A 21,268-nucleotide genomic window follows, 5' to 3' on the forward strand; every position below is an offset into this window, starting at 1 on the left:
GTTCAAAAGCACCATGTAAATAAATCCAATATGGCAGCAAAGAGTTGGAAACTAAGGAGATGTTTGTTGACTGGGGAATAACTGAACAAGTTATGGAACATGAATGTAATAGAATATTACTGTATCATAAGAAACAATATCAAGAAAATGAAGAATTGAATCATGGGAAAGCTTACCATGTGAACCAATGTAGAGTGAGTCAACAATACCAGGAAAACAATATACACAATGACTAAACAATGTCAGCAGCAAGAACAGACAAACAAAACCCCAAAGCAACATGCTCTGTAATTATAATAACCAAAACTAGCCCAAAGATGAGAAAACGTATCCTTCTTCACTTCCTTACAGGGATGGGAGATCATGAGTGCAGAATATTGGATAGACACCCATATTTTCCCTTTCTTTTTCACTTACTTATCAAGGTCTGGTTCACCTAGGACAAAGTAGGGGAGGAACTATATCAGGAACTGGTAAAATCAATTTTTTTTTAAAAATCAATGAAAATTTTAAATTGTTTTTAAAAGTTGATTTTAAGAATCCGGAGCATAAAATGGCTAGCTTAAGGGGACCATAAACTCTAAACCAATTGGTCTAAATTACTTTTTAAAATCAAAGGAAAACCAGCATACCAACCTATCTAACAACATGGTGGACTTTGGCTTTTACTTAATTAGCCTGTAAGTAGGCCAAAAAAAAAAAAATCAATCTGTTCTTCATCTCTGGGGTAAAGTACAGGTCTCTTTAGCTTTACAGCACACTTTCCAAAGTGACTCATCTCTAACAACAGTTAAAACAAATGAACTGTGTGCTCAAGGTGAGGTCATATTACTATATTGTACTACAGGAGAATTAAAAAACCCAACAGATAATTAAAATAATACCTTACTCCAATTTCTGAATCAGAGATTACAGAAATACCATGAGATCTGAAGAGATCTTGCTCTGGTCCAGGCCTAAACAGTGATAAAGATGACCAAAAAAAAATGCTCTGTAAAACATTGAGGCAGCTAGGGAGTCAGGAGGCCCAGGGTTCAAATATGACTATCTGTTTAGATGCTTCCTAGCTGGGTGATCCTGGGCAAGTCACTTCACTCTGATCACCTAGCCCTAAATGCTCTTCTGTTTTAGAATGGATACCAAGACTCAAGGAAAGAGGTTGAAGGGGAAAAACAACCAATAAAGTTATCATTTAAGAATTGGAAAGGACCAGGAGGCATGGAATTTATAGCATGAAGGAATCTTAGAGATTATCTAGTCTAAACTATTCATTGTATCTATGAGGAAACTGATGAGGCTTAGAAAGGATAAATTACTTATCCAAGGTCATTGAGAAGAAGTTTCAGGGCTGGGAATGTAGACCCTCTGGTTTCACATCCAATGAAGGTACCACTCCACTATCCTTCCTTCCTCACTGTCCTGCCCATGGAACTTACAAGCACGCTTCTCAACTCCAGGCACCTGCAATCTCTTCTTTCCTAATACACCTGCCTATCTTTTCTGGCAGCTGTAGGAAATTCCGAGATATCATGGCTAATTCCATTTCCCAAGAGTCTTTCTGCAATAGCAACTCTGCTTGGTCTTCCTGTCTCCAAAGCAGTGGTTGCTTCCTGAACCACTTAAAATAAGTTTTTTATTGAGGCCTTTTGTTTTTTACATCACACTCACTTCCAGATAACACCCCATCATCCAACCCCTCCTTGGAACAAAGAAAAACTGTTAAGCAGACCTGAACCAAAGAACCCTGACAGCGTGTGCCATATTTATTCTTCCAACTATAGGATTTCATTTTTAGCTAAAGGTGTCTGAAGAATACACCTTCAACGAGGTGGGCAGCAGACAGATTGCTAGGCATGGAGTCAGGAAGACCTGAGTTCAAAATTTGATCCCAGACACTCACAAGCTATGTGATCCTTAGTTTCCTCCTCTGTAAAATGAGCTGGAAATGGCAAATTACTCCAGTATCTTTGCCAAGAAAACCCCAAATGGAGTCATGAAGAGTCGGGCGCAACTGAAAAATGACTGCCTAAATAAAAAGTAAGAATAAGACAGCTGGTAGAGTCCCCTCTTGGCATCCATCCGACAAGCCGACACTATGTATAAAAGGGGGTCCAAGCTAAAGCTCGTGACCTCAAAGGCAGGGGACCCAAAAGGGAGGATGGAATGCATTTGGATCTAAGGGAGAAAATACTAGCCACAAGGGGCACCAGGAATGGTTTCTTAGCCTGGTAAGAAGGAAGTTCATTCCAAACATCTGAGCGTGTGAAAGGCAAAGAAACTAGTGATGGAACAGCAAGCTGGAGGAATGGCAAGTAGGCAAATTTGACTAAAGCTGGTAGGCTCGGGGCAGCTAGGTGGCTCAATGGACAGAGAGCCCAACTGACTAGCCCTTACCACTCTTCTGCCTTGGAGCAAAGACTTACTATGGATTCTCAGTCAGGGGGTATGGGTTTAATAAATAAATATGTAAAAGAAACTGTCTCGGATAGGGTCTGTTTCTGGTTTCATCTTTGTTCCTACACATAAGAGGGGATTAATAAATATTTATTGAGCTGAATCAAGTTAAATTGGAAAGAATTAGGCTTGCGTTGTCTGTTCTGTGCAAAAAAGAACTTAAAGAGGTCTGGGTGAACACAAATTAACCAAAATTAGCACGTTCCAACGCTGTGTAGGCCAGTGTGCCAGATAAACAAGACAGGATGTTACACTGAACATTTAATAGGGCAATGGCCCTGGGTTTGAATCCCAGTTCTGAGACGACTGCTCATATGATTTCTGGCATATCATTTTAACTCTCTTGGTGCCATTTCCTCATCTGGGCAATAAGGACGTTGGCCTAGAGAAGCCCTAAGGTTCTATCCAATCCTAAATCAATAATTTGTTGAACCTACTCCCTAGCTCCTCAGACTCTGGCTTCACACGGTCTGGGTTCAATATCAGAGGTGCTCTGGCTCATTTTGAGCCCAGGCAGTTTACTCTGGGACACTCAGATGTGGATAAAGGGGTTGCCAGTGTAAGGCCTCAAAGCAACAATTCATATCAAGAAGACAGTCTTTATTTTACCCTGCAGACAGAATGAGGAGAACGGAACCCATCAATGATCAATACAAGTCTCTCGGCTCTCCAAGGGACCTGCGTGAGTAATCATCCAGACTCCTAGTGCCACCCTGTGGTTTGGACTCGTCTCAGAGCAGAACAACATCGGAGTTGTGGCGAAGGCGACCCCAAAATATTTAGGCCATTGATTTGGATTTAGCATTTTCCAGATGGCGTAGACTCCTCACAGAAGAAATGCACGTGTGAGAGGAGTGACTCCCTTACGCACTCGACGTACACCATCCAAATAACTCACAGCAGTAGGAAAAGATGAGGCAAGTCTTTGCTCTTACATGGCTTGGCGGCCCTTCAACTCTAGGGTCATCGCTGTCTGCCATCATCCAGAAACGATCCCATCTCGCTCTACAGGGCCAGGTTCAAGAGCTCTAAACTGTGTCGGAAACTGAGCAGCAGCTCGACATGATGGGAGATCCTGGAAAATTCCTCTAGAAGGCCTGGCCCCAAACTCTCACCCCTTTGCTCCCTGGTTCCCCTCTTTGTAGCTGTAACCTATTGGCCTGAGAGGTGATGGTGCCGCCCCTCCAGGAACATTTTCGGGTCTTGGAACTCTCCTGGGGTGGTTGCTTAAAGGCTGGCACCACCTCTTGCTGCCATGTCTTGGGACAAGTGGCGAACCGATATAGTCCTAAGAGTGGTTTACTTTGGGACAATACCCGGAATTGAGAACAAAGAATCAGAGCCAATGTCTTGTATTAATTATATCAGGAAGATGAAGCAATAAGTAATGGCCATGATGAATGTTGAAATTAAAAACTGGAAAGACACCCCCTAGATTTGGAGAAAGTGGACCTGGGTTCAAACTCTGACTGTTACTGATGTGTCTGCATGACATTGGGAGAGCATCAGACTCTTGGGGCTTCAATGACCTCAATGATCAGCAAAATGAAGGGACTGACCTAAGAAAAAATTTTCAAAAGCACCAATTAACAGAATAATGAAAATGAAAACAATCCTAACAAAAAAACACTCAATAGTCATTGAGCTAACTATAGATGGGAAAATAGACATGAATTTATTTTTGATAGAGCTGTGAATTCTTTCAACCACTGTGGAAAGTAATTTACAATTATATTAAAAAGTTGGTAAAATTATTTATATTCTTTGACCCAGAGATTCCACCACTGGAACTGTATCTCAAGGAACTTAATTGACCTAATATGTAGGAAAATGTTCATAATGGCATTATTCATGGTAACAGAAAGCCAAAAGCAAAATATGTGCTAGATGACTAAAAAAAATGATGGCAATATTGAAGGAGGGAAGCAACAGATAAGAGAGCCAGGCCTGGAGTCAGGAAGATTCTTCCTCCAAAGTTCAAATCTGGCCTCAGACACTTCCTAGCTGGGTGACCCTGGACAAGTCACTTAACTGGCATTACCTAGCCTTTACCTCTCTTCTGCCTGGAACCATTACATAGTATTGATTCTAAAACAGAAGGTGAGGGTTAAAAAAAAAAAGTTCTCTTGGTTATGTTCACTTCTCTTTGCATCAGTTCATGTAAGTCCTTCCAGATTTTCTCCAATCACCCTGCTTATCATTTCTTAATAGCACAATAGCATTCTATAGCTATCATATACCACAATTTGTTCAGTCATTCTCCAACTGATTTGAATAACCCTTCCATTTCCAGTACTTTGCCACCACAAAAAGAGGGGCAATAAGTATTTTTTTTTTACAAAAATGTCTTTTTCTCTTTTTTGGGCTCTCTTTGGGATAGAGACCTAGTAACCTATTAATATTATTCATTTTAATTCATGTAACTATATGATATATTCTATATTATAATTAACACATTAACTGTTATCAATAGTATAATAATATGTTCCTATGTTCATTTGATGTTATAACATATTAACTTGTATGTTGTAGAATAATATGTTACATATTATAATATGACAATAATTCATTCTCATCTCTTCTTTGAGGCCAAGATCCTTATAATTACACAGCATTCTGTGTTTCTTGTTCTTTCTCTTTCGTTGTGGAAATCACTGTATGTGCTTTGCTGGTTTAACTAATTTTTTTTTCCATCAACTCTTCTCCTGCTTCACGCATTCTTTATAATACTCTACCTAACCCTGATATTCCATTACATTTTTATTCCGTAATTTGTTGAGCCATCCCCAACTGATGGGCGTCTATTTACTTCCAGGACAGACACACAGAGTGTGACGTCCCGCTGACCCTGGGCAAGTCACTGAACTGGCCGGCAGTGGTGGGCAAACCTCTCAGACAAGTTGTGGACAGCATCCCATCTTGGAGAGTTCCTCACCAGGGACTCCCCAAGCGGAGGAGGGCCCAGCGCTCGTTTGCTCACGCAGCCATTTGGGGCGCGAGGAGGGGCGCCACGGGTGGCCGGCGGCGAGTTTGGAAGGAAGCCCAGGGCAGGCTTGGAGAGGAGATAACCCGTGCAAAGGAAGCGTTCTGGAAAGAGTCAGCAGAGCAGGCTGCTGCAATAGGAAGTGTGTGGGCCGGGCATGGGACTCCCTCAGGTTTCTCTTCCATTTAGCCAGACAGTCACTGAGAGCCCTTCGAAGTTCAATGACTTACCCAGGGTGGCAAAGCCAGGATGAAGAGGGAGGAAGACTTCAGTCTTCTTGACTGAGGCCATCTTCTACCCCACTCAGGCATGTTCCATTTTTAAAAATGCATTTGCATTTCCTTAGGTGTGTACACATTGTTTTCTTCTGGCAAAATGTAAGATTATTGAGGTCAAGAGCTTTTTGGTTTTTGCGTTTCTATGGCCAGAACCCAGCAGTGCTGCGCCCAAGGAGATCATGAAGAGTACTAATACGAAATAAGACTGGGGCAGCTGGCGGACTGAGAGCCAGGCCTAGAGCCAGGAGGTCCTGAGTTCCAATCTAGCCTCAGACTCTTCCTAGCTGTGTGAGTGATCCTGAGCAAGTCACGTCAGCCCCCTGGCCTAGCCCTTACCGCTCTTCTGCCTTAGACCCAATACCCGGTACTGATGCTAAGACGGACGGTGAGGGTTTAAGTGTGCATGTGTATATGAAATAAGTCACAGGCTCACAGGACAGACTTGGAGACATTAAGCACCGTCTATCATATAACTGCTTCCCACACTCATTTATAGATTAGGAAGCTGATAACCATGGAGGCTGGACTTGAACCCACACCCACTGAGTCCACAGTCATTCTCTTTTTATGTCAACTCAACCTAGCCAAACGGGATTCATCATCTTTGCCTCTAAACCTGTCCAACCCCTGAATCTCCCCTCTATCTTGTCAAAGGCAACCGCGTCCCTCCCCACCGTCCAGACTCAGCCTCAGCCTTCTCCTTGGGACCTCACTCCCTCACCCCACAGAGCAAGCCGCGTGGTGATCTCGGCTCCCATCGGGATCATCTCGCCAACATCCCACACCTGTCCTGTCACCAGAATGCAAGTTCTCAGGCCCCGCGCCGCCTCCTAGGCTCCCTGCCCTCCCTCGATCCATCCTCCACGGAGCCACCAATGCAATATTCCTAAGGCGCGAGCTTAACCAGGTCAGACCTTTCAGTGGCTTCCTATTGCCTCTGAGATAAAATAGATTCCTCCGCCTGGCATTGAAGGCCCTCTACAATCTGGCTCCAATCTACCTTTCCAGCCTTATTTCACAAGAGCTCTGCATTGTAATCAAACAGACAACTAACTGTTCTCCAAACCCGACATGCCATCTCTTGTCTCTGGGTATTCACTCAAGTCTCAGAATGCCCAGAATGTTAGCTTTCTCTCCCTCCTTTCTGTGTCTATCTTTCCCCCTCCCACCTCCGACTCCCCTCCTTCCCCTCCTACCTCTCTCTCCCTCCCCCTCTGATTTCTTCCCTTTCCGCGTCTGTCTCTCAGTTCCCCTTTCCTCCCCTCACATGACCTTGCATTTACTCATGCGTACGTACACACGTGGAATCCCACCAGCTCGATGCGAGAGGAGAGGGAATCATCATTTGTCAATATCTACTTTGTCCCAGGTACTATGCTAAGCGCGCGACAACGATTATCTCATTTGGTCCTCACAACAACCTTGAGAGGGAGGCGCTATTAGTATCCCCACTTTACAGGGCAAACAGAGGTAAAGTGTTCAAGGCAAGTGTCAGAGGCTGGATTGGAACTCCAGAATTACCACCTAGTTGAGGGAACAGATTTTTTTTCTTTGTATTCCCACAGTCTAGTACAGTGCTTTGAACACATTGAGGAGTTAACAAAGACTTGTTGAAGTCTAAATGCACGGAGAAGCATAATTGGAAATAACTGAACAATGAGTTCATTTGTATCATGGGTTTCTAGGTGTCATTCCTTATAAAATCAGGGATTAGGAACTGCCTGAATTCAAGCTGTTTTCTGCAAATGTCTCCAGCCCAGAAACCTCAGAAAAGGCCATTCTGTCCCAGGTGTAGGGTAACCAAAGCTAAATCCACAAGATAAGTAAAGAGTTTGCAAGACAGAAGTACCACACAGGCAAGAATCTCACAAAGTGACAGGAGACAATTAACAGTAATAATAAGCAAGTCTCCCACTCAGCATCCCTACCCTCCAAACCATGCTGCACAGTGGGTACAGCCAATGCAAGCAACCTCAAAGGGCCAGCTGCAGGGACCCCTTTTTATCCACCTAAAACTGCTCTCTGCAAAGTTGAAATGATCTCTTAAAGGCCAGACCAACAGCCTTTTCTCAGTTCCCAGCCTCCTTGACTTCTCTGTAGTCTGGGACACACTCAATCATTCTCTTCTCGATTCTGTTTTCTCTCCATGTCTTCCTAGTTCTCTCGCTCTTACTTGCTGACCTCTTCCTATTCAGGAAGACCCTCCTCCAGTCCACACTGGATGGCCTCTAAGGCTCTGTGATGGACCCTCTTGACTTCTCCCTATCAACTATTGCACTTGGTGATCTCAACAGCTCCCAGGGAAGCAGATGATTCTCCTCTCTATTTGTCCAGCCATGACCTCTCTTCTGATCTTCAGTCCAATGGCCTATTGGACAACATCTCAAACTGGATGTCTCACAGATATCTTAAACTGAACTCATTATCTTTCTTCATCTAAACTCATCTTTCTTCCAAACTTCCCAGGGGCACCACTAGCCCCCCAGTCATCTCGGCTCACAACGAGGTGTCATCCTCTCCTTGCCACGCTCACTCATCCCCTGTACCCAATCTGTTGCTTCTATCTCAGCAACATCTCTCTTATACATCCTTTTCTGTCCTCTGACACAGCTTCAACCCTAGCACAGGTCCCCATCACTTCACACCTAGACTATAAATTGCAGCAGTCTTCAGACTGATCTCCCTGACTCACATCTCTCCTCACTCCAGTCTATCTGCCATTTTGCTGTCAAAGTAATCTACACATTATCCCACTCAATAAATTCCAATGGCTCCCCATCTCTTCTATGTAGTGTTTTAAAGTCCTTCATAGCCTGGTCCCCTCTTTCCTACCTTTTCAGTCTTAATCTTTATTCCTACATATCTTCCACTAGCCTCCTTACTATTCCTTGCACAAGATATTCCATCGTCCATCACTGCATTTTAATAGATTGCTCCTTCCCCATCAAATTCTCTCCCTCTATCAGTCCCCTAAACTTCTTTATCTTCCTTAAAGTACCATTTAAATCCTACCTTCTACAAGAAGTCCTTCCCAGTGCTCTTCCTTCTAAGAATATCTACAATTGATCTTATTTTGTTGGCACAAAATTGTTTGCATCTTGTCTTCACCATTAAACTCTGATCTCCTTGGGAGCAGGTCTGATTTCCCACCCCCTCTATTAAAAAAAATCTCTTCAGTGCCTAAGACATAGGAGATACTTTTAAAAAATTAGGTCTTATTAATTACTTTTTCCATTAAGCTTGCTGACCTGACTTGACTTACATGTATGTCCAACACCTAGTACAATGCCTGGTAAATAGGAGGCTTAATAAATACTTCTTAATTGATTGCTTGATTATTCTTATTAAAATCTTGTAGAGACAGCAAAGTAGTCATGGCTCATTAATTAAGTTATTTTCTCTGGTATATTTTTGGATAATAATTTTTAATAATAAAGTTCAATATGTTTTTTCCACACTTAGCATCCTCTTCTCTTTCAGATGTCTTGAGAATATGTTCCTCAATACCCTCAACATTTTGCTTTCATACATACTTCAGTACCCATATTAGTCTAATCCAGGTTCAATCTCAATCTTATTCTTTTATTTCTCATGTGGAAGATTCTGAGAATCCAAATGTGACTGTTTACAAAATTATTATTAAAACTTCCACTTTTTGTCAATTTCTCTAATAATACTATCCTTAAACATCTTGGAGATGACCTGAATTAACTGGATCTTGTCACAATGTTGGCAAACTTTTCCCCTTCCACAGTTTATAATCTTTCCCTTATCCCTACCCATGATATATTTTTTTAAACCCTTACCTTCCGTCTTGGAGTCAATACTGTGTATTGGCTCCAAGGCAGAAGAGTGGTAAGGGCTAGGCAATGGGGAATAGGGGTTAAGTGACTTGCCCAGGGTCACACAGCTGGGAAGTGTCTGAGGTCACATTTGAACCTAGGACCTCCCATCTCTAGGCCTGGCTCTCAATCCACTGTGCTACCCAGCTGCCCCCTCCATGATATTTTACCAATGAGTTTATTAGTCTAAACTATTCTTGCCCTTGACTGACAATTCTCTCTGTTCAGCAAAGAGATTAAGTGTTTGTTGATTAAGGTAGTTTCTCAGTTCTTTTGTTTTCCTCACTATTTAACTTACATTCATTTAAATTTACATTTACATTTAATAAACTTCCTTACGAAATACTGAGTCTGTCAATACCTGTTCATTTATCCATTTCCTATTCTTCAGTATCAACCACTCATTTAAATAGGTCAGGTTGGGAAAAACTCAATTGCATATAATATTTTTTCTTCTTTCTCCTAATTTAGTATTTTTTCTTCTTTTCTCTAACAGGCTGGTGTCCTTCCTATATATAGACAGCTGACTCAGACATAACTCCATTAGTAATCAATCATTTTGGCTAGCCTAACACCTCCCAATTCTTCTAGAAAAAAAAAAACATAATAGGAAGAAAGTTTCTGTATGTTATCTCTAAGCCTCTGGTCTCTTGTATCACAAGACAGAGGATGAAAGAATCTCTTATTTCTTATTCTTTAACCATGTTTGAACAGTATATTTTCATCATCCTCTCCTATGTCCACATTGCCCTATATCCATTAAGTATAAGAGAACAAGATGATTTAATTTTTAAGATCTTATAGTTTTTAAAAAATTTCTCTACCTCATCATCTCCACCACTTGTGCTGACTTCTCAGCTTTAATTATCTTCACAGTGATCACTTTGAAAAAGTATATAACAAGCACTGCAGTATGAGATGACTGAGTGTTCCAGAAAATGATATTTCTTGTTGCATTTGGATGTGTGATAAAGCCAACTCCCCTTTTCAAGAGGAAGTGAGCCATCCTTCCATTTAGCTACAGATTCTCTACAAAGTCTTAGTCCCCTGTGCTTCATTATGTCAAGTGTTTGGCCTTGGATTCTCAATCAAACAAGCAAGCATTTAGGAGCTTACTATGTGCCAGGCATTGAACTAAATCTTGAGGATACAAAGATAAAGGGGGGGGGGGAGATCCCTGCCCTTAAGCTTACTTTCTAAGGGAAGAGACAACTTGTACAGAAATGGATTCAAGAGACATATAAAGTAGATTTTGGCAACTTTAAAAAAGAAAACACTGAGGGCAGGAGATAGAAGACTAGAAAAGACCTCTTGCAGAAACTGGCACTTGAATTGATTCTTTTTTTAAAAACCCTCACTTTCCACCTTAAAATCAATACTGTGTATTGGTTCCAAGGTAGAAGAGTGGTAAGGGCTAGACAATGGGGGTTAAGAGACTCTCCCAGGGTCACCCAGCTAGGAAGTGTCTAAGGCCACATCTGAACCCAGGACCTCCCATCTCTAGGCCTGGCTCTTGATCCACCACACCCCCCAGTTGCCCCAACTTGAGTTGATTCTTAAAGGAAAAGAGAGACTCTAAAAAGCAAAGGGAGAGAGGGATTTAGATGCGGGGCACAGACAAGGCAAAGGCGATGAAATGGTAAAGGAGCTCTGTGGGTGAGGAACACCCAATAAGCCACCCTGAATGAACTGTTTGGTCTGGTGCGAGGAGTGGAGTAAGATACATTGAGCCACAAAGAGCCAAAAAGGTCAAAAGAAGAGTTTCCATTGGATCCTGTAGACAGCATGAAGTACAGTGTTAGTGGAGAGGGAAATGGGAGATGGGTGCTTTGGGGAACTCTGACATCTATGTAAAGGCTTCCTCAGAGCAGGGAGAAACTTGAAGGAAAGAGGCCAATTAGGCTATTGCAATAGCCCTCAAAGGAAAAATTTCAAGTATGACCCTGGCAACAGAGCGTGTCTGCTTTCCAAGGACCAGCCTGGCCAAGTACCCAGAGGCTCATCCCAAGCAGGCTGGTCACTTAGTGATGAATTCTTTGAACAGGGGAAATGCACAAAACAAAGAAAAACAGAAAAGGTCTCTGCCCTCAGGAGTCTCCTTCGGATTCTCCCATGATGGTGACAGACAGCAGAAAGGGGGGCAAAGGCTGTTAAAATTTATACTGTTTTGGAGTCTGCCTGTAAACATTAACTCCTCTGCTAAGCCCAGAGGTGGCCATACTCCTTCACTGTAGGCATTTCCCTACTACGCTGTCCCACTGGACACCCCCAGACTGAGCTGCGGAAATCCTGTCCTGGTGCTGGGCTCTAAAGATAGAGTAACACCTGACTGACCAATTAATCCACTGACCACTCCTGTGTCTTCCCAGCCCAAAGCACTATTTCCTGGCCATCATTCCCCTGGAGAGAGTATCTACTCTATCAGAAGATAAGCTCCTGGAGGACAAGGACTGTCTCACTTTTGTATTTGTTTCCTCAAGAAGTGCCTGGCATAGGATAAGCACTTATTTCATACTTATTCATTCATTCATTCACTCACAGTACTCAAAATGGGATGCTTGTCCAGTCAATTCAGCAAGAATTTATTAAGCCCCTACTATGTGCTAGGCTCTATGCTAAGTGCTGGACTGACTGGCCTCCTGGACATTCCATGAACAAGAGATTATCTTCTCTGGCTGTCTCTCATGCTTGGAACATTCTCCCTCCTTCCTTCCATCTTCTGACCTCTCTGGCTCCTTAAAGTCTCAACCAAAATCCTATCTTTTCCTAGAAGTCTTCCCCAATCTCTCTTAATTCTAGTGACTTCCCTCTGTTAATAATTTTCTTTTTAATATTAAAAAAATAAAAATTAGAATAATAAAATAAAATGAGGGAATGGGAAAAAAGAATAATTTCCTTTTTATCCTATATCTAGCTTGCTTCATACCTATTTGTCTGCATGTTGCTTCCCCCATTAGATTGTGAGCTCCTTGAGGGTAGGGACTACATTTGCCTCTTTTTGTGTGCCCAGCACAGGGCTTGGCACATAGTGGGAATTTAACAGTATTAACTGATTGATTGAATATTTTAAAAAAATGCAAGAGACAGTCCAGCTCCCAAGAAACTCCCTATCTGTCTACTAGTGACTAACTACTGAGCTACAGCAATCATCATTTCCCCTCATTAGCTGTTCTGGTTGTCATGCTATATTGTTGATTCATGTTCAACTCTTCTCCTCCTTCTCCAGCTTTCAGGGATCCCTGACAATGGCTACATGCATCCGTTCCTTCAGCACACTGCAATGTACAATTCTCTATATGTAAATTCATATTACACAAATTTGATTTCACATAAAGAATTCTGAAAGAAATCTTCCTTCCAAAAAAACACCCCTATTAACTTTACTATACAAGATGGTGCTCTCTGCCTCCCACCAAAACCAAAGCAAACCAAACCTAAAAACCCCTAAAAAATATGGTCCGTCACAAGAAAGTGGAAGAATGGAGATAGAGAGGAAGGGCTGTCCCCGTGGCTTGGCTGGAGACCTCCCTTGACTTGCTCATAGGTTGGTGTCTCTCTCCAGGCAGTTCCCTTCACACGTCTGTCCTCTCCAGTCCGTGCCTGGGTGTCTCCCCATCCTTCTTCCTCCAGGCCCTGCCTGTTCCTCCTCCTCCAGGTGTCCTTGAACCAAACTCCCCCTTCCTCCCTTTCTCAAGTGGGAGGGTAAATTCACATTGTGTAAAAAGGGTTCACGTACATAAAGCAAGAACTGTCCGTAGCTCCTCTGAGTCTGGAGTCTTGAATTCATAAAAGGCAGCTAGGGGCTCTCTTACGATCTCCTTACTTATGGAATGGACTTGAAGAGGAGTATTTTTCACCATAAAATATTTACCTACTCCTGCATATGTTTTTATTAAATTACCATTAACAGGTGTTCAAGTTAGCAAAAGAAGCAGGCTGTCCAGAAGCCTGTTTGGTGGGAGAACATAGCTCGAGATTAAGACTTTCTTTCACCTGATCAAATAAGTGGAAAAGAAGATCTGGCTATAATCTTGACATCATAAAGAGTCTTCCTGATAGTTCTCACCATCTGTTTTATATAATCAGAGGAAGTCTGAGTGAGTGGAAGAGACAGAAAACAATCTTGTCATTTCATAGATCTCCCTTAAAATGGCATTTTTTCTTGGGCTTGACTTTTAAAACTCCTTTTCTGGGTGTTTTTATCATAATCATTTTATACCATATTGGTTTATAGTTTTATTGTCAATAACCTTTCATCCAAGCCTAAAAATTATATTTCCAGAATATCTGGTCTACAATGAAATAGTTTGGCTAACTTGAGTTGGGGGGGGGGGGAACAATTTTACCAGATAACCTAGGAAAACGTGGTTTTATTATATTTTATCAATGATCAATTATGTAACCCTGAGCTAAAATCATCACTGGTTGAATAAGTTGAATGCTGAACATCCCCTTCAGTTTATTTGATCAAGACCATCCCATATCACACACCTGCTCAGGTCAATTAAATTCTCAGCATAAGCAATTTAAAAAAAATTGGGAGGAGAGAAGAGGAAGATATCACCGAAGCAAAACAAACCCACAACACCAGTCCTGGCTCTGCTCCCAGTGACTAACCAAGGCCAGCAGCAACTCTGGGTCCTGTTCTTAAACCCTGACCTTGGCATCCACTCAAACCCAATATTGTAGTTTAGACACAGTTTTAGAACTTAATAGGTAGGAAAAAAGGAGAGTCAAAATGACCCAAAAGGGAAAGTTAATGGCCAAGAAGGCTCTAGATCCTTTCCCCAGCTACTTCCAGGAAGACTTTGGAAGGACAAAGTCTCAAACTTCTGGTTTTACGCAAGATAAATTTAATAGGCAGTATGACTCCATCCTTCCTACCAGCTAGACTCCACGTCAAAAATGCACTCACTCCTGACCTCCAGTTCTTAGAATTCCTAGAATTCCTTCAAGCCTCAGGTCAGGTACTACCTGAAATTATCTGGCATTTACTTATCTGGACTTATCTCTATATTCCGACCCCCCTATCAAGAATATAAACTCCCTGAGGACAGAGTCTATTTCAGTTTTGCCCAGAGAACCCCAATCACTTAGCATAAGAACTTAACAGAGGTTTAATATGCCATAATTGAATCCAATTGATTCTTGATACCAAAAGACAAGACTGTGCAAAGGTTCAGGCCAGGAAGATGGAACTGTGAAACTTAAATTTTTTTATTATCCCTTTTCTACACAGTAATATGTAATATCCCAATAATCAGACTAGAAACTCTCAAATAAAACAGATATTTTCAAGATCACAGATATCATATAGTCACCTTTCAGTTACTATCCCATGAACCAAAGTTTGAAGATTTTTTTTCTATGTTATATTAGTAAGATGATAGCAAGTTATTAGCCCTGAATTTACACAGATAGTATTTGGATTGATTTTTTCAATGTACAGTAATCACTTTATTCCTGACAGAAACGCAGACCTCAGTTTCACGTTATTTGTTGCTTTATGAACTTTTAGTTAATGCAGTCAGCACTAACGTCAGTTTATCTGTAAACCCAATTTAGGGCTAATATTATAAGTTTTCAGCAATTCAAAATTGTATTGAAATTTGTAAAATACTGATAGTCCATATAAAAAATCCTTGTGGGGGCAGCCGGGTGGCTCAGTAGATTGAGAGCCAGTCCTAGAGATGGGAGGTCCTAGGTTCAAATCTGGCCTGGGACACTTCCCAGCTGTGTGACCTTGGGCAAGTCACTTGACCCCCATTGCCCAGCCCTTACCCCTCTTCTGTCTTGGAGCCAGTAGTGACTCCACACAGCAGTGACTCCAAGATGGAAGGTAAGGGTTTAAAAAAAAAGTCCTTGTACTTGATCATTTTTGCACATTTGGAAAAAAAATTTTTTTATGAAAAATATAAAAGTGTATATTCACTGTCTTGCCAACAGTCTCTTTACAAAGAAATGTAATTGCCTTCTCACTGCCACCTCTGCCACTTACGAGTCAGCAAATTTTTCTTAATTATGGCCATCTAAATTGTGCATCCACACACTTCTGGAGATTAAAAAGCAAACATGGGTGATCCAGAGATTTGTCTATCTGAATTTGTGTCCATTTGTTAATGTGGTTAATTCAGTTAGAACTTGAAAAAAGAAAAAAAAATGATTTTTTTCTTGACCAGAGATGAGGCACTGTTACATACTTTCAAGAAATGGTTATATTAACAGGATACACACAATCAGCCCTATAAATTCCAACATAAACCGGTATTCTTCTCCCAAGATGTCCTCCAAGCCCAAGTGCCAGTAGAAAAATGTAGTTCTACTCAGAGAAATCAGTCCGACGACCATTTTCTCAATGAGTTTTCTACATTCTTAAGGGCACAGGGAGAAAAAGTGGCTGAGGGAATGACTCTTGGAGAAATAAAAAGGTTTCAAAGGCTATGTCCTGCATTTTCTCCTCCCCCTTAGGTCCAAGAGATCTCTGTTGTAAAGGGTGGTCCAAAACAAACTCTCTTCAAACCAGGCTTGTTGGATGGTTGTTCCCATCTTTTCTCCACTTCTATAATATTTCTTAAAAAGAAAAATTTGGGGGAGGGGGTGTCACATCTGATACATTCACAACACAGAGATGTTAGCCCCTGGCAATTAAAAAAGTTAATGGAATAAATAATATGCCACCTAACACAAGGCCAGACTAGAGAGATTTTTTTAAATTAAGATTTTATATTAGCCATTTATTTTGGTACAGCAGGTTAAGGATAAACACGAGTTTTAAAAACACTCGATTTTATTTTCCCGAAGCTTCTAGTTTCCTTTAGAAACAAACCAAATGCCTAACTCCTTGGCTTCTTCGTTGCTCCGGATACAAAAAGACCTCTACCATACAAATTTCTCTGCTTAGCATCTAAACTTCTTCCAAACACCTGGGTCCAGGATATTTTTCCTGAATGAGTACGCTTTTCCGGCAGTTTTTGCTCCAACCAAAATACCGTTTCCCATCTCCGTGCCTTTGCACACGCTGTCTGACCCCTTTAGCTGAAATGCACTCTTCTCATCGCCGCCTCGGAGTTCCTCCCCCCTTTCCTTCAAAGTTTAACTTTAAATCTTTAAAAGCCACCTCTTCTGGCGGCCTGTGATGCCCGCAGCGGCTACTGCTCCCCCCCCCCCCCCCTCATTACAGGCCTCTTACCTGAATTTCCGCAGCTGTTCCTGCCCCCACCCGCCCATTCCCTGGTGTTTACTTTGTAAATATTTTGTGATTTTCTTTCAGGCATTCATGGGGTCCCTCTACCCCCACCGAACACAAGTTCCACAAGGGTGCTCGGCTTGTTCTTGGTCATGGCGCCCCCCAGAGTCTAGTCCGTTGCCTGGCGCACAGTAGGCCCTCAATCTAGGCTGGTTGATGGATTGGTTAAAGTCTGGATTAGTTTGGGGGTGGGGGAAAGAGGAAGGAGCTCGGTGGATCTCAGAAGGGTTATAGAAATGTGAGTCACTGTTATTGTTACATAAACCCCAAGCAGTTCAACAGAACCCGAGAGGCTCGCCACCTGAAGCTCCGGACCCTCCGAAGAGCGATCGTCGCGACCACCTCTCCAAATCTGGCAGTGACACTGCCCTGCCTTCTATCCTCACCCGCCAAACCCGCGCGTGACTCGCCTGTGGACCAGAGACGCGTTTACAACACCAGGATCCTCCCGGCAGCCAGAGCACGTTCTCCAGGCAGGAGCGCGGGGCAAACAGGCGTGCCTAGAAATGAGCAGCGCCGCCCCGGCCGCCCCCCGAGGGGCAGCGGCGCCTCCGGGCTAGGCGCGAGCTGCGGGTTCCGAGGGGATCACGGGCGCGCCCCCCCGGCTCCTCCTTGCCCCGCGTGCCGGCCCCTGCCCCAACTCCGGGAGCAGCTTCTCCCCACGACTCCCCGCGGACCTCCCGGCGAGGCCTACAGATCCCTCCCAGTCCCGAGACCACCCCAAACCCAACATCCCCACCCCACCCCCCTTTTAAAAGCGGGGGTCGGGGTCGGGAAAAAGTGAATGAAAACCCCGAGAGAGAGACGCAGCCGTGCCGCCCGCCAGCCCCGAGGTGTCCACGCTGCGCTGCCCAGCGCTGCGTAGACTGGGCCCGCGCGACGAGCCGGGGCGCACCGCGGCTCCCGGGGTCCCCTGCTAGAGGGGGGTGCCGTCCCTGGGCCGGGGCCCCCTGCGGCGCCTTCACTCACCCCCTCATCCGTCCGCTTCTTGGAAAAGCCAACCCGACTCAGCACCCCACTTACTTTTCCCCAACCTCTCTCCTGCGCTTCCCTCGCTCTCCCGGGAAGAAACGAAAGTTGTCACCCGCGTCCGTCTCCCGGGGGCTCTTCCCCTTCCGAGGAGCCGCCGCCGCCGCCGCCAACGCTGGCCCGGCTTCTCTCCTCCTCCTCCCCTCTTCCTCCTCCTCTTTCTCTTCTCTATTATCTTCTCCTTCTTCGAGGGTTGGCGATGGGAGGGTTAGGAAGAGAGGAAATTTGCAACTCTTCTTCTCCCACCCCCAACCTGCCTGGAGTTTAAAAAAAAAAAAGTCGAAAAGGATGAAAAACTTCGGGAAGAAAAGACGGGACTAGTAGAGAAAGTGGAGGGGGGGGGGGTGTATGTGTGTAGATAATAAAGTTTTTTTCTAAAATAATTAAATCTCTCCCCCCTCAAATAAAAAAAAACAAAACAGATGCACTGAAGTAGGGGAAAGACAGGGGGGAGGGGGAAGGTCGGGGGGGAAAAGAGAAAGAGTCGCTGGTCAGGAAACTTCAAGCTAGGATGAGGTCATTGGTTTAAAAATAAAGCGATGGCGTCATTTGAAACCAATCCCAGTGAATGAACTCAGCAGAGCCCCGGGGAAAGGAGGAGACAGGCAGAGGAAGAGAGCAGAGAGAGAAGAGAGCCAGGGTGAGGAGACAGCGGCTCCAGCTCCTCCATCCCAGTGACCCGAACCCGGCTTTTATTAGGTCTAATGTTCCGTGCTTAATAGTACAGTGTTTCTTCTTCTCTCTGTCATCAGCGCCAGGCATAGAATTACGTTCTCCCTCCTTGCGTTCGACTGATTCACAAGTAGGTTCCGAAGCGGCAACTGGGAGGAGCTTGGCTGCACAATGAGGCGCTATTCAAATAAGTCGCTCCTCACTCCTTCCTTCTTTCTCCCTTTAGTTCCCGCCTCTTTTTTTCCTTCCCTCCTCCCAGTCTTCCTCTCTCCACTCCCTCTCTCCTCTCCTTTCCATCCCGGCACTCTTCTTAGCCCCGATGCCCTTCTTCCCTCCCCTGCTCTTTTCCCCATAACATCTTGATAGGCTGGATGGATGGATGTTCCAGAAATCTCTTCCTTACTTCATCCTCAAAACCATTCTCGTTTTCCCAGGGGATTTTCAGTTGACTCATTAACTTAAAGGAAGTTTAAGAAAACATCGTACAACCTGTGGTAGCCAAATCTAAAATGTAAGTTTCTCAGAACCCAAACATGTGAGCTTCCTGTTCGAATTCTCCCATGGGGTAACCTGTACAAACTTCTCACACCCGCTGCTGTTTGTAAGGTAAAACCTCAAGCTAAGATTTCCTAAATGACTGGACTTTATGGAGCAAAGGTAAATATTATGTTTTAAATGATCATAACTCAAAGATTATACACCTGACAACGAGAGAGCCTTTTAAATAAAGCCGTGGTTCGCAGTCTTCCTGGAGCTGCAACATCTCATTGAGTCCACTACACACACACACACACACACACACACACACACACTCCAAAAAGTGCTATATAAATAGCCTACTTTAAAAAAAATGAGAGTTGAGTAAAAATAATTTTTTGTTGCTTTTAGAGTTCTGTGATACCCTTTGGATAACTAGAGACATACTGGAGTGGCACAGACCCAGGGCTGAGAATCACTCAATCAGATAATCAGGGCTTTATTTCAATATACTTTGAGCAAGAACTGCTTTTACTTAGGAGTATTCACATGGCTATCAAATAACAAAGCTGTGATTAATGACTGAAAAGCACACTGCGAGTGGAAATGCTCTGTGAGCCAGATTCTCTCTGTGCATTTAAAGTAATCCCGAGGAGTACATTAGGCGCTTTCTGGAAAGGTGCTGCAGTAATACTTTGGGACCACTAGAGTACCATTCAGTGTTTGAAGAGGTGCCCTAGAACATAAGGTGGATTCCAATCTAGCCAAACTTATTCCCATAGAATTTATACACTGGAAAAAATGGCTCATATAACATTATATTTGCCTTTGCAATGTGTCTCAAGCACATCTGTTATAGGATATTCACAGGCATATACGCCCCGAAGGACTTTGGGGTTTTGATGCTCTTTTGTTTTGGTTTTGTTTTTGTTTTTTAAACTGGAGAAAAGACTGAGAAAAACACTAGGTTGACAAGACATCCGGATCTGCTTGTTTTTTTTTAATAACTAAATCCACAAAAATCTAAATGGTTATTAATACTCCTTATTTATTAATGCCTGGAGGAACATCAAACTTTCTTTTTTTTTTAATTATATTTTATTTGATCATTTCCAAGCATTATTCATTAAAGACATAGATCATTTTCTTTTCCTCCCCCCCACCCCCCCCATAGCCGACGCGTAAATCCACTGGGCATTACATGAACATCAAACTTTCTTAAAAAGAAAAGCTTCTCCTGAGAGGAGGAGGGCCAGTGAGAGGAAGAAGGGGTGGGAGATGATGAGTCAGGTTTTCTGACTTGTCCAGGGCCAGCGGTGGCCAGAAGAGGTCACTGTAGCCTCTTTGGCCTCACCCAAGCTAAGTGTAGAATGTCGGAGAATCCGGGCAAAGTGCTTGGAAGACAAATGTACTTCAACTCCATTCGATTTGGGAAGGATGGATGGAGAATGGGGAATTTCAGGTACAGAGATGGATGCCAAAAGCCTCCTTTGGCACAAGCTGTGGCAAGCCACTTACACTTAAAAGATTGTAGAGAAGTTGGAAAGGAGGTACTGAAAATAGTTACCGGTTATATATATGGTGCCTTCAGGATGTGCAAAGTGTTGTTATACATATATACAGAGAGAGCTATAGTTATGCACATACACATGATTCTTGTCCTCTTGCAGAAGGACACAGGCCATCAGTGGAGGCATGACTAAACAAATGATGGCATGGAAATGGAATGGAATACTATTGCGCCATTATAGATACACAGATATGAATAAATATACATGTAGATTTTCTTTTGAGTCTTTTCGTTGTTTGTCAATTTGATCATATCTCACTCTTTATGACCCAATTTGGGTTTTCTTGACAAAGAGACTGGAGTGGTTTGCCATTTCCTGCTCCAGATCATCTGACAGATGAGGAAACTGAGGCAAAAGGGTTAAATAGATTGCCCAGGGACCACACAGCTAGTAAGCATCTCAGACTGAATTTGAGCTCAAGTCCTCCAGACTACAGGTGCAGCACCCTATCCATTGTGCCACCTAGCTTGTCTCATGACAGCCCTATTAGGGGGGTGTTATTATTATCCCCACTTTACAGATATGGAAAATAAGGCTTAGAGAGATTTGTCCAGGACAGCACTTTAGCTATCACATCACTTCCCATTCCAGTTGAAATCACAGTTCTGATCCCCAAATGGAACAAGACAAATACTTAGTGGTCTTAAGGTAGATGGACAGCATTCAGAGCTAAGAAAGAAATAATGTGTGGAGAAGGGCCAGGGCAAATTAATGGT

The 21,268-nt window shown here is 43.2% G+C and overlaps 1 protein-coding gene across 1 annotated transcript in view; it reads right to left on the reverse strand.

Moving 5' to 3' along the window:
• Positions 1-17,965, reverse strand: part of DUSP16 (dual specificity phosphatase 16) — a 92,064-nt gene extending 74,099 nt beyond the window's left edge. Inside the window, exon 1 of the mRNA XM_001365651.4 lies at positions 17,827-17,965. The gene's annotated coding sequence lies outside the window, so the exon portion shown is untranslated. The remainder of the gene's footprint in view (positions 1-17,826) is intronic.
• Positions 17,966-21,268: the final 3,303 nt, after the last annotated feature.

This window comes from Monodelphis domestica, chromosome 5, assembly GCF_027887165.1.
Source record: "Monodelphis domestica isolate mMonDom1 chromosome 5, mMonDom1.pri, whole genome shotgun sequence".
Taxonomy (NCBI): domain Eukaryota; kingdom Metazoa; phylum Chordata; class Mammalia; order Didelphimorphia; family Didelphidae; genus Monodelphis; species Monodelphis domestica.